The 11,756-nt window shown below is 52.5% G+C and overlaps 1 pseudogene; it reads right to left on the bottom strand.

Annotated features, from left to right (window-relative positions):
• Positions 1-337: 337 nt before the first annotated feature.
• On the bottom strand, positions 338-435 carry LOC118015503 (annotated as a pseudogene).
• Positions 436-11,756: the final 11,321 nt, after the last annotated feature.

The raw sequence follows: 11,756 nt of genomic DNA, 5'->3' as shown, positions 1-11,756 counted from the left end.
CGGCCTCCAGGACAAGCCCCGCCGCCCTCATCAGAGCAGCTGCTCAGCGCAGTCCGCTCGTCGAGTGGGCTCTCCCCGCAGGCAGTGTGGCCTCCTGATTCGTTTTCCAAAAAGCGTTCCGCTCTTCATGATAAAGGGAATGCATCTCATCTCAAAGCATTTAGAAGATACTAACAGAAATAGAAAAAAGTCACCCATAATAATCCTTGGGAGGGAGAGTTAATACGTGTGAGGTTATTTCCAGACGTTTTTTCCTCTTCTTCCACCCCCCCCCCCTTCTCAACCCCATTCATGACCTTCATCCCAGTCTGCTCTTCCAGTGTGAAAGGGGGGCGGGCAGATAGTGGTTCCGCTCAGAAATCCGTCTCACGTTAGCAGTGAGGATCCGGGCACCACCCCAAATTATTACTTTCCTTACTCATAAGTTTAAGGCATCAGACATTTTTTTTTCTTGTCTTTTTTTTTTTTAAGCTTTTATTTTTGAGTTCTCTCTACACCTGTGGGCCTCGAACTCACAACCCTGAACTCAAGAGTTGCACGCTCTTCCAGCTGAGCCAGCTGGGCGCCCCTAGACTTCTTTTTTCCTACATATATTTGGACAGTTGGGATTCACCTGCATTTCTAATTTTATGTTGCTGCTGTTCACCTAGTATCTTGAGCATTTCTGAGTGCTGTTTATCTGCATGTGGGGCGGAGGGACCCGTGTTTCAAGTGAAAAGGTGGTGGCCTCCTTCGGGACACAGGCCGGGAGCACAAGCCCCCTAGCTGTGCGGCACTTCTCCTGTCCCTCAGTCTTCTCACGAGGTGGACTGGCTGTAGAAATTCCGCCCGAGTTGGGAGGATTCAGGGGATTATAAATGGCTGCCTGGCCTGCGGCAAGCAGTCCTGCTAGCTGCTGGTTTCAGGATCCTTCTTCTTCCGTGTACATCTAGCACACCCCCTTTCCTTCAGAGCACTTTTTCGCTCCCTGGGAAAGTGTTGAGGGGATGAGTGGGTGTCTGTCTCTCACTAACTAGAAGCTGCTAGAGGGCAGGACCATGTCTCACGGCCGCGCCTGCAGCACCTAACACGGTTCCTGGCTCAGAAGAGGTGGAGGCAGAGGGTGCGTGTGTGCGAGTGCATGCACGTGTGTGTGTGTGTGTGTGTGTGTGTGTGTAGGGTGGGGGACTAGACTGCTTAATAAAACCACATAGGCACTGAGGTATAAACAGTTAATGCTAAAACATGTCTTCCCCAAGGGGTTGATCACGGAAGCCCCTAGTAAGCTGACTTCATTCATAAGGGTGGGGGGGCTCCAGGACACCTGCTGAGCACCCGCCGTGTGGGTCCATACCCCCAGGCTGACAGAGAGCAATGGTGCTGTCCCAGCTGCGTGTCCCTGCGTTCCCATCCTGGCTGCTCTCATCACATTGGCTCTCGATGAGGAAACATTTATGAAGCGGGGATAATGAAAGTACCAATTTTAGTTATTGTGATGAATAACTATTAATATAAAATTACATATCCTAGAATTATCAGGATAACGAATATGGTGTATTTTATATATAATATAGAGACATTCAGTTATAACAAATAACTCTTGATGTATTTATTCATCTTAATTCTGGATCATCATGATTGTTAATTATGTAGAATAATTAATTGTTCTAACTATCATAATTAACAGTCATTACTGTGAAAGCAAAATGGGTTACTACATGGAAAATGCCTCCTGATGCCTAGGATGTGCTCAGTGCATGTTACTTATCATACGAGCGATTATTTTAGTGGGTAGAAGAAATGCCGCGGCTCCTTTGGCGGGGGAGTATGCCCTGCTTGGGGAATTTAAAAATTACACTGCATGGTAAGTTTGTGCCAGTGTTGTGTGTTGCCTGGGGCTGGTGAGGGCTGCAGAAAGCAGGGTGCTGATGTGGTAGGTGGTGGGGTTCCTGGGGGAGCTTTCGCTCTGGCCTGGATGATGAGCCACAGAAATTGTGCAGAGCTGGGCTACGGGGTACCCATGCAGGGATGTGGATGACTCAGTGCAAATGCTGTATAGTCCCCCGAAGATCCCACACTGAGTCCTACAGGACAGCGCGTCCGTCTGTCCATGGAATTTTCCATCATGCTCCTGCAAGGCACGTCTCCCGGCTGAGCTGCTTCGATTAGAGATTGCAAACCGACACAGATGAGTGTGGCACGTGTTTCTCGTAAAACACCCTTCTTTGAACGGGAACAGATTTTCCTGATTCTTGTAAGCGACTCTTCCCGTATTCGGTCCTCGTTGTTTGGTTGGACACTGTCAAAGTTGTTTTCTAAACAAAGCCTCAGAAGAAACAAAGCAGACACGTTCGCGCTGTAACTCAATAGTGTGTCTTAATTGGAAACAGACCTCGGTGTGGAGGGGCTCTTAGGTGCAGGAAAGGGGGTCGTCTCTGCCTGTAACCAAGTAGAGACCTGGAAACGGACGCTTGCAGGAGGCTTGTCTACATTTTAAAAACAAAAACCCCCCCAAACCACTCTGGACACATTTAAACTTCATGTAACCTGTGTTTCTCGCTTGCGCCCCGCCCCCTGCCCCTGAACTTGCACCTGACTTGTGCCCTACATTATCGGCTGGTGGTCAGGTAGCGGAGGGCTTCCCTTTTCATTTTGGTACTTTGGCTTTGAGTTCGAGCTGCCGCCGCTGCTCAGGTGATGTTTCGGTGTCACGGAAGCTGTGCTCTGTGCTAGGCAGACACGCTGGGTCCAGCGTGGCCCGAGAGCAGGTGCAGACAGCTGGTGGCATCAGGCCTGCTCCTGGGCCATCAGGACCTGAATCCTGCACAGTGCCCTGTCACCATCCACGTCATGACATTCTTGTTTATTTTAAAAGTGGTCTGTTTTAAATGCTTGCATTTGGCAAGTCATGGCCTTTAGCCTTAAAACTATTTACAGCATGATTACAGGACCTAGGAGACAGTTAATAGTGGAAGTGTGTGGAAGGTGGTGAATAGGTGCGCGGCCGGGACCCACATGGATGGCCACAGGCCTGCGTGTGATGAAGATGGGGAGGAGAATCACATATGTGCAGTTGGAGGCTCAGGAAGTGACTCGAGCTGCAGAGGGAAGTGGTCGGGGGTAAGGGACAAAGTCAGGTCACTAATAGCTCACACGGCTGTCCTGGCTGCTCGTGTACCGTGCACCAGTGCAGTGCTTTTGGAGTGTTGACATGACCCTACCTGGTACTGCTGGTTAGGAAACTGAGGCACACGGAGGTGCAGGGCACAAAGCAGGAAGTGCCGGAGTCCAGACATGGAGTTGGGCACCTGCCTGCACATTCCAGGACCTTGACCCCATGGGTGTCGTCAGGACAGGACAGTGCACCTGTTCGGTAGTTGAACACACAAGGAGAGTAGCTTGCATTGCTTTGCCATAATTATGCAAATGTAGAGGACCCTTTAAGAGAACTCTCTGTGGTAGCTTAAGCTTCCCTAAGGAATAAAAGGAAAAAATGGACTTGGAACTAGTGGGTTTGGATTTTCTAGTGTTTTGGGTTTTTTTTTTTTTTTAAGATTTTATTTATTTGACAGAGAGAGACAGCGAGAGAGGGAACACAAGCAGGGGGAGTGGGAGAGAGAGAAGCAGGCTTCCCGCCGAGCAAGGAGCCCAATGCGGGGCTCAATCCCAGAACCCTGGGATCATGACCTGAGCCGAAGGCAGACGCTTAACCGACTGAGCCACCCAGGTGCCCCTCCAGTGTTTTAATTAAAGAGCAGTCGGGTGAAATTTTTTTTAGAATGCTCTTTTGAATTAATGAATACTGGTTTGAGTTTTACTCTTGCTTTTTTTTACACCATGGATTTCTGATGCCCTTTGGTAACTCTGAACACTTTGGGGGAATTTCCGCTAACCACCCTTTGTTAATATTTCCGGCATTTTCTTTTCATTTTTCTTTTTTTTTTTTAAAGATTTTATTTATTTGACAGAGAGAGAGAGACAGCGAGAGAGGGAACACAAGCAGGGGGAGTGGGAAAGGGAGAAGCAGGCTTCCCGCCGAGCAGGGAGCCCAATGCGGGGCTCGATCCCGGGACCCTGAGACCATGACCTGCGCCGAAGGCAGACGCTTAACCAACTGAGCCACCCAGGCGCCCCTTCAGGCATTTTCTGAAGCTGCCTCTGCCACCTGAAGTCTGAGATCACTTCCATATGCTTTTTAAAAAAATATTTACTTATTAGAGAGAGACCACAAGCAGGGGGAGTGGAAGGGCGAGGGAGAAGCAGGCTTCCTGCTGAGCATAGAGCCCTAAGAGGGGCTCGATCCCAGGACCCCGGGATCATGACCTAAGCCGAAGGCAGACGTTTAACCAGCTGAGCCACCCAGGCGCCCCTTCTATATGCTTTTCTGAAGGATGATGACCAGAAGTGGGTAATAGGATGAAAGGCCGTTTCTGAAGCAGAGCTTCTGGATCCCTAGATGATCTCCCATTCTTTTTACATCAGAACAAAAAGGGCTGCCCTTACGGGGGTGGCCCAGTGAGCCATGGTGGCTGTTTGGGGCGCCCCTGGCCTGTGCTTTATGTTGCTCACCGTGGTTTGTGCACTGACCTTCACATAGCCTGTATCATGGTAGCGCATCTGCACGTCGAGCTCTGTTTCCGTGGTGGGCCGGTCGCACTGCCGTCCGTTGGCACGTTAGTGCAGGGGCACAAGGGGACCCGAATTCGGTGGCGGGTTGTTTTAAGATTGAGCTGTAAGATAGGAGGAAGGCAGACTTCTTAGCTCTTCCAAAAGCCTGCAGATGATTTCCTCTCCCCTCTTGCTGGGATCACTGCCGACCGAGCCCCCAGGGCTGGTGAGGACCAGTCATCAGGCCTATAATCCTCCAGCTTAGGAGCTGGGCGAGAAAGCTGTTTGCTCACTGGAAGTGGTGAAGAGCACCTGTTTGCGCAAATCTTTTCCCTGGTGAAATTTTATGTATTTTGAAGTGAATGATGTTTGCTGCTTTTGAGTTGAGCACTTGATGAATAGTTGTTTAAGCTGAAGTAACTGAAGAAACTTGGAGGTAATGTGATGATTTGCCAAAGCCTCGCCCTACCCCCTCCAAAAAATGGTATCCAGAACTGTGCACCGGTCCCTATATGACTGGACTTGGAAAGGTCACTGTTCACACAGACTGCGTGCTCGCCTCCCTCTCCATTCTGGGTGGTGTCTGTCGGAGGCGAATACTAACCCGCTGAATCCAAAGACATTTGTAAATGAACTTCATGCACTGAGGTGTACCGTGGGTCCTTTCCACTTGCTTTGGAACAAGCATGGACCATTTCCACGTTTATTAATGATTAACTGTGTGTTCTCTCGACACTTTCCGTGTGCCTGTTTCCCTCTTCTGGTTGGCAGTTTCCTAGAGAGACGGGACTATCTGGTGCAGCCTGGCCTTCTCCCCGCCCGAGCCGGCGGGACGCGGCACGGCGCGGGAGCTGGGCGGGAGCCGGGCTCCGAGCTCTGCCGCCCGGGACGGGGCGGGCCCGCCAGGCCTCTGCCAGCTAACCCATGTTGCTGCTGTTGCCGTCTGGCGGAAGCCCGGCCCCGCACGTCTGCAGCCCCTCCGCAGTTGGGGTTTTTGGCGTGCCCGTGAGAGGTGCAGCTGTCGCCATCGTTCCGGAGAGACCTGAGCAGAGCCACTGGGTTTTCAGAAGACAGTCTGCATGACAGCCCGCGCCACAAAGTGAGAAGTGCAGGCGGTGGTTCTGGAAGCTTTCTGCCCCAGGACCTCTGCGTGGTCTCAGATGATCAAGGCCCCCAAAGACCCTTTGTTTATGTGGGTTCTGTTGATGCTTGCTGTATTAGAAATTTAAACCAAGGAGTCTAAAAAATAATGTGCCATAAAGACAATGAGAAATCTGATGTGTTTTACTAGATTGTATTTTTATGAAAGATAATTTTTTAAAACCGAAAAAAAAAAATGTAGTGAGGAGCGATATTGTTTCACACTTCTTGTAAACCTCCTTAAGGTTGGGCCAAATGCAAGCAGCAGTTGGCTTCCCACTGAGTCTACTGGAATTTGTTGTTTTTGTTGAAGTATAAGAAAAAAAATCTGGCCTCACACAGATTTGTAGCTGAAAGGGGGGAGTATTTTGGTAGCCTTTTCAGATAAGTGTGGATATTTTTCTTTGCTACCACACCAAAACTCGACCAGTAGTAGTTTGTTTCTTCGTTTCTTTGTTCCTTAGAAAGCACAGGAGTGGGTGCAAGCTGCCAGGAGGGGCAGAGGGAGAGGGAGAAGCCAACTCCTGCTGAGCACAGAGCCCGACAAGGGGTTTGATCCCACGACCCTGAGATCACGACCTGAGCCGAAATCCAGAGTCGGACGCTCACCGACTGCGCCACCCGGGCGCCCTGCGCCCGGTCGCAGTTTTGTACAAGCTGGTGGCAGTGCGGGGTCTGAGACCACGCGGGATGCGGCGTGGATGGATGCTTAGCTGGGTGTGATCCCCGAGGACACGCAGCATCACTGGACAGCATTGCCTTCCGGAGTTGTGCGGGTTTTCCGGACATTGGTGGTGTCGTCGCGCACAGACACACATCCAGTTCGTGGATGTCACCGTGCATCTCCGCAGAGGTCTTCCAAGAGCTGGACTCCTCAAGCTCATGGTGGTGACGGCAAGTCTCTCACCGTTCGCACTTTCGCATGCAGGCTTGAATTGCATCATTGCAGCGGATGCTGGGGCTGTGTCCCGGGAGCGGCGGCCCCCTGGGTCGGTGCTGAGGAAGTCTGGCCACCACCCGAGCCGTCTTCCCCGGGAAAGGAAGCTCAGCTCCCGGCCCGACACTCGCCCCACTACTTTTCCTCCAGACGGCGAGACGGCCACCCAGTTAGGGTGACGCACACTTCCTGTTCCTCACACAGATATGAGGAGGCTGAAGAGTCAGAGTTTCATAAAATGAGTGCTTTTCCCTGCTTCAGTAAGAACATTTCTAGGTAAACTAGCCCCCCCTCCGCGGCAGAGCTTTCTGGTGCTGAGCCACTGCCTCGATGGGAGGCAGCACCTGCAGTTTCTGCCCTTGAACCTTCCGGGTACAGAGAGCATTACGTATTAGAACAAAAATACTTCTGACCTTGGGAAACCCCCTTAGCGGCTCCTGGGGCCTCCCCAGGAATTCCTGGGGCCACTCTGAGAATTGCTGAGTTACGAGAATCCTAAATTCTGTTCTCTCTCCCTCTGTGGAGTCATCTGTGTGAATATCTAATGGCAGAGACTGTCAGAGAGTCCACTTACATTAAGCTGCATCCTGCCTTACAAACACGTTTTAATGAAACTGTCCCAGGAGGGGGTCAGCTCTGGAGTGCGGGTTCCTGTGTGTGCGGCCTGGCAAAGTGATGGCCTGAGAGGTTTGGGGCTGCGCTTGTGTCTGCCAGGTCTCTGGGAGGCCCGCTCCTCGGAGCAGGTGAGAGTGGGTAGGAGGAGGGCACCCCGTCTCTGGTGCGGAAGGAAATGGGGCCCATCAGGCTGGGTGGGTGTTTTCTTTTGAGTTGTTGGTGAAGGAGCTGGGCTGCCCTCAGGTCTCACAGACTTCTTTTTGAAAAGAGGCAGCTTCACTGAGTGGTGTCTTTAGTTTGGCGAATTCTATTTGTGCTTTTTGTGGAAGTGCTTGTAAAATTGTTCTGTTGAGAGATCTTCTGTCTTTACCAGCTGATGCGGATGGGTTTTCCTAGTTATTTAAGTACACATGGAGTTGGGGGTTCATCTGAGAGAGGCTAGCAGTCTGGAAATGGCTTCCATTCCGGGCTAATACCCAAAATTAGTTAAAAACATTTTCCTGGGGCATGGAAAGAGACCCCCTTCCCTGCCACCTACCCTGCTGTGTTCCTTGTTGCCGCTGTATTTAAACATAGTGTCTTCTCCCCTTCTCCCAAGGGACGGCCAGAAGCCCACTCGGGGATTTGTTGGAGGGTGTGCTCAGGTAAAGCTTGGTCTCTGTGGCAGCAGTTTAGGATGGTGTGTATGTGCTTTTGGTAGTAGCTTCTGACCTGCTCTAGAAAAAAGAGGAGTGAATGGTGTGACCCACATAGAGGAAAGTGTTCTAATTGATTCTTAACCAGCAAGCACTCACCTCTGAGCGTTCGAAAACTGTTGGAAGAGAGCTTGCTAACTGATGTGCCGCCTTGTCATAGCCCCGGCCCCAGGACAGGACAGAAACCTTGCTGTCTGTTGCCAGGACTAGTGCAGGGCCCTCCCCTCACGGCCCCCCGTGCTCCCGACCTGTGTCTCTGCAGTCTGTCACTGTGCCTTCCTTCCTTGGTGTTTGGATCACCTGCCATGTGCTGAGCCCTGTGCCAGATGCTGAGGAGAGGCAGACCCACACAGAGGGCCTCTGCTCTCGAGGAGCCTGTGACCTGGGCGGGGGGCGAACAGCTGGGGGACAGATAGGTAACACGTCTGGCGCACGGAGTCTGTGGTTAGGGTGCTTAGGGAGGTGGTGTTGGACAGCAGAGCCGGGCGCCGTGGGGACCACAGGGCAGGCAGAGCACTCCAAACCCCATGTGGCCGGAGCTGCGGCCGGAGGGCAGAGGCAGTGGGCCGGGGGCCACCGTGCCCTGCTGTGGTCACTCTGCCTACTTGGCCATTTGCAGAGGTTGCCAGCTATTTATAGAACACACTGTAAGCCCCTGGAGCCTGGCGTCACGACCCAGTACGACCTCACCAGGCCCATGCCAGCCTCTCGCGCTTCTGCCCTCATGCCCTTTGTGCTTCTGGTTGTGTTGCCTGTGGGTCCCTGGTCAGGTGCCCGTCCTGTGCACGCATATCCTGCTGATGGAAATTCCTTCTTTCCAGGATCTGCTCAAAGTGGGTTTCTCATGAAGCCTTGCCAAATAGCTAAGTAAGAATGCCTTGGTCTTTTGTCCAGTCAAAAGCTTATTCATTCCCCAGGACAGCCTGACCCCACCTCCCTGACGCTTGCGCTGCTGGAGCCCACGGTCAACGTTCATGGAACCAGCCAGCGGTGGCTGGGGTCCCTGGGAGGTGATGTCAGCAGGTCCCACCTGGTGGGCACAGAGAGAGGTCACAGTACAGGGAGAGACGCCAGTGAGAAGGAGGAGCACTGGATACTGTGGAAGGACAGATGGACGGATGGACGGATGAGGGCTTCCTGGTCACCTCCTCTGTTCAGCTGTGCTAGTCCTGCATGGGAAGACCCTTCCCGAGGTCACTCTGACTGCCCGTGGGACCATTTGGGCATTCAGAACATTCTGCTCTGTGACCCAGCAGATGACCCCAGTATCACTCTTAGGAGCATTTGGAAAGTAATAAATCTGCAGAGAAGTCCGTCCCTTACTGCTCTCGTCTGGCTCCCTGAGCATTTAGGACTTCTGGGTGTTTCAGGAATGGTAGATCAGTGGCCCCAGACCACAGACGCTCTGCCGGCCGAGCAGAGGACTCCGTGGTTTTCCTGGAGCAAGCGAGCCACTCTGGGCGAGGTTCCCTCAGCCCACGACTGCTCCTTGGGGTTTCGGCAAGTGCCGTCGGCTTGGGCCCTACGCCGTGTCCCTGCCTGCAGGCAGCCTTCGGGCCGGAGGGGCCGCGGGAGGAGGGCCCAGAGACTCTGGCGGGGCCTCCACTGGTGATGGGAAGAGGAGCGTAGGCTGCTGGGGCCGGTGGTTGGTGCAGGGCCAATGTTCTGACCCTGGAATGCAGCGGGGGCACCCCCAGAGTGTGTGCCGAGTGGCAGAAAGGAGGCGTGTCCGTGGAGGGAAAGAACAGACCAAAACCCACGTTCGGAAGCTTAGCCCTGCCTTGTGTAACACGAACACTCAAAAAAACAACAGCTTTATTTTTTCAAGATCTAGCTCACGAAGCCCCAAATTACCACTGTATTTTTATGTGTTGTGGTTAAAGATGTGCAGGATGTGTTGGTGCTGATAAGTCAGTCGGGCAGGCCTACTCCCTGCTGCAGCCGAGGAAGGTGCTGGTTCCTGTCCAAGGACGTCAAGGCGCTCAGTGCCGAGAGCACACAACGATTAAACACTAGGCCAGGGCGTGTAGCGTGCATAGAACCTAAAATTCACCATTTTACAGCACGCCATCAGTGGCCTTAAGTACGTTCACGGTGTTTGTGACCACTGAACCTTGTCATCCCCCCGAACAGAGACCCTTTACCCATTGGCTGCCTCTCTCGTCTCCGCTCCCCCGGCTGCTGGCAAACGCTAGTCTGCTTTCTGCTCAACGTAGTTGCCCATTCTGGACATTTCATGCAAATAGAATCCTACAGCATGTGGACTTTCGTGCCTCTGGTGTCACCTAAGAGTATCTTCAAGGTTCCTCTGTGTTGGAGCAGGTTATCAGTACTTTCTTGCTTTTTTTTTAAGATTTTATTTATTTATCAGAGAGACAGAGGCAGGCAGAGGGAGAAGCAGGCCCCTTGCTGAGCAAGGAGCCTGATGTGGGACTCGATCCCAGGACCCTGGGATCATGACCTGAGCCGAAGGCAGACGCTTAACTGACTGAGCCACCCAGGCGTCCCAGTACTTTCTTGCTTTTAATGGCTGAAGCCCATTCCATTGCGTGGATATACCACGTTTTGTTTTATCCATTCATTTGACAAGACATTTGGGGTTGTTTCCAATTATTGTATATTTTAATTATAAATTTCTTAATTTTCTGTGCTTTAAAGCTTTGCCAAAAGTGTGTGACAGTTTTATCAGAGGACATACAGGGCAGTTTTCCTATTTTTTCCATGCTGTGCTGGGAGCATTGGCTTCTGGATGGTGTTAGAGTTGGTCCACGTTCGCTTTGTGGGAAGGGAGGGGGGCGGTGAGAGCTGCAGGTGCCTGTGTGTGAGCCCCCTCGTGTTGGAAGCGGTCTGCTGAGGGATCTCGCTGAGCCCCCGTCGAGTTTGGAATCTGCCTGCTTCCTTTAGGCAAATCGAAATGTAGATGATGTTCGGAAGGACATTGTGCATTGATGTTTTTTCACTGTGTATGTGATTGTGGGAAAATCTTACCGTATTTTTAGGAAGCCTGAGTTGTAAATTTCTACTGTGAACATAACAATTTATAATCATAAAAAAAGGACATTCTGCATAACTTGTCGTATTGGCCGTATTTGGTATATTTGCAGACTTGAAGGCAGGGAATATTAATAGCAGAGTGGGGCAAACCTTTATTTTTGACCCTGCGTCACTGCACGGGAGTTCACTGGCCTGTCCCTGTACTGACGTCCTTGGTGAGCCTCCCCTGCCGGCTTCCTGTGCACGGGAGCCACAAGGTGTCCCCTTCTCGCTTCGCTCTCAGGCCGCCGTGGAGGCCTCCGAGCAGGCCGCTCGCTTTCCCCCTCGCTCGCAAGGCCCCTTTCAGCTTCGGCAGCCGAGTGTGTCACCGCTCGTGTTCCTGCTCAAGTCTGCAGTCCGGGGGGAGGTGGCCAGAGGCGGTGTTCGCTGGGCCCTGGCCCCTCGCGCCACGGTGGGGGCAAAGCTGGCCACCACATTCTGAGCAGCCCGAACCCCCGGGGACAGCCCCAGCCGCCCCACCCCCCACCCCATCCCCAAAAGATGCCCGCGTGCTCATCCACACCGCCCGCTGCGGCCACACGTGTGCCCTGCCCGCAGCCCGTGAAGAGCCCGGGCGGTGGTCGCGTCCGGCTAGTCCCGCCACCCTGAGCATCCACTCCTGTGCTGTTCCGTCTTTCAGACTTTCCGCGGTGCTTCTGACTTCCTAACGTGCGCAAGCCCAAAGTCTGATGGCCCCTAAAGCACTCATCTCTCAGCTCAAGCAGCATTAGCACGTGGCCACTTTTATT

The sequence above is a fragment of the Mirounga leonina genome, unplaced genomic scaffold (assembly GCF_011800145.1).
Source record: "Mirounga leonina isolate KUSES-001 unplaced genomic scaffold, KU_Mleo_1.0 Mir_165, whole genome shotgun sequence".
Taxonomy (NCBI): domain Eukaryota; kingdom Metazoa; phylum Chordata; class Mammalia; order Carnivora; family Phocidae; genus Mirounga; species Mirounga leonina.
This window is presented reverse-complemented; position numbering and strand designations above follow the sequence as displayed.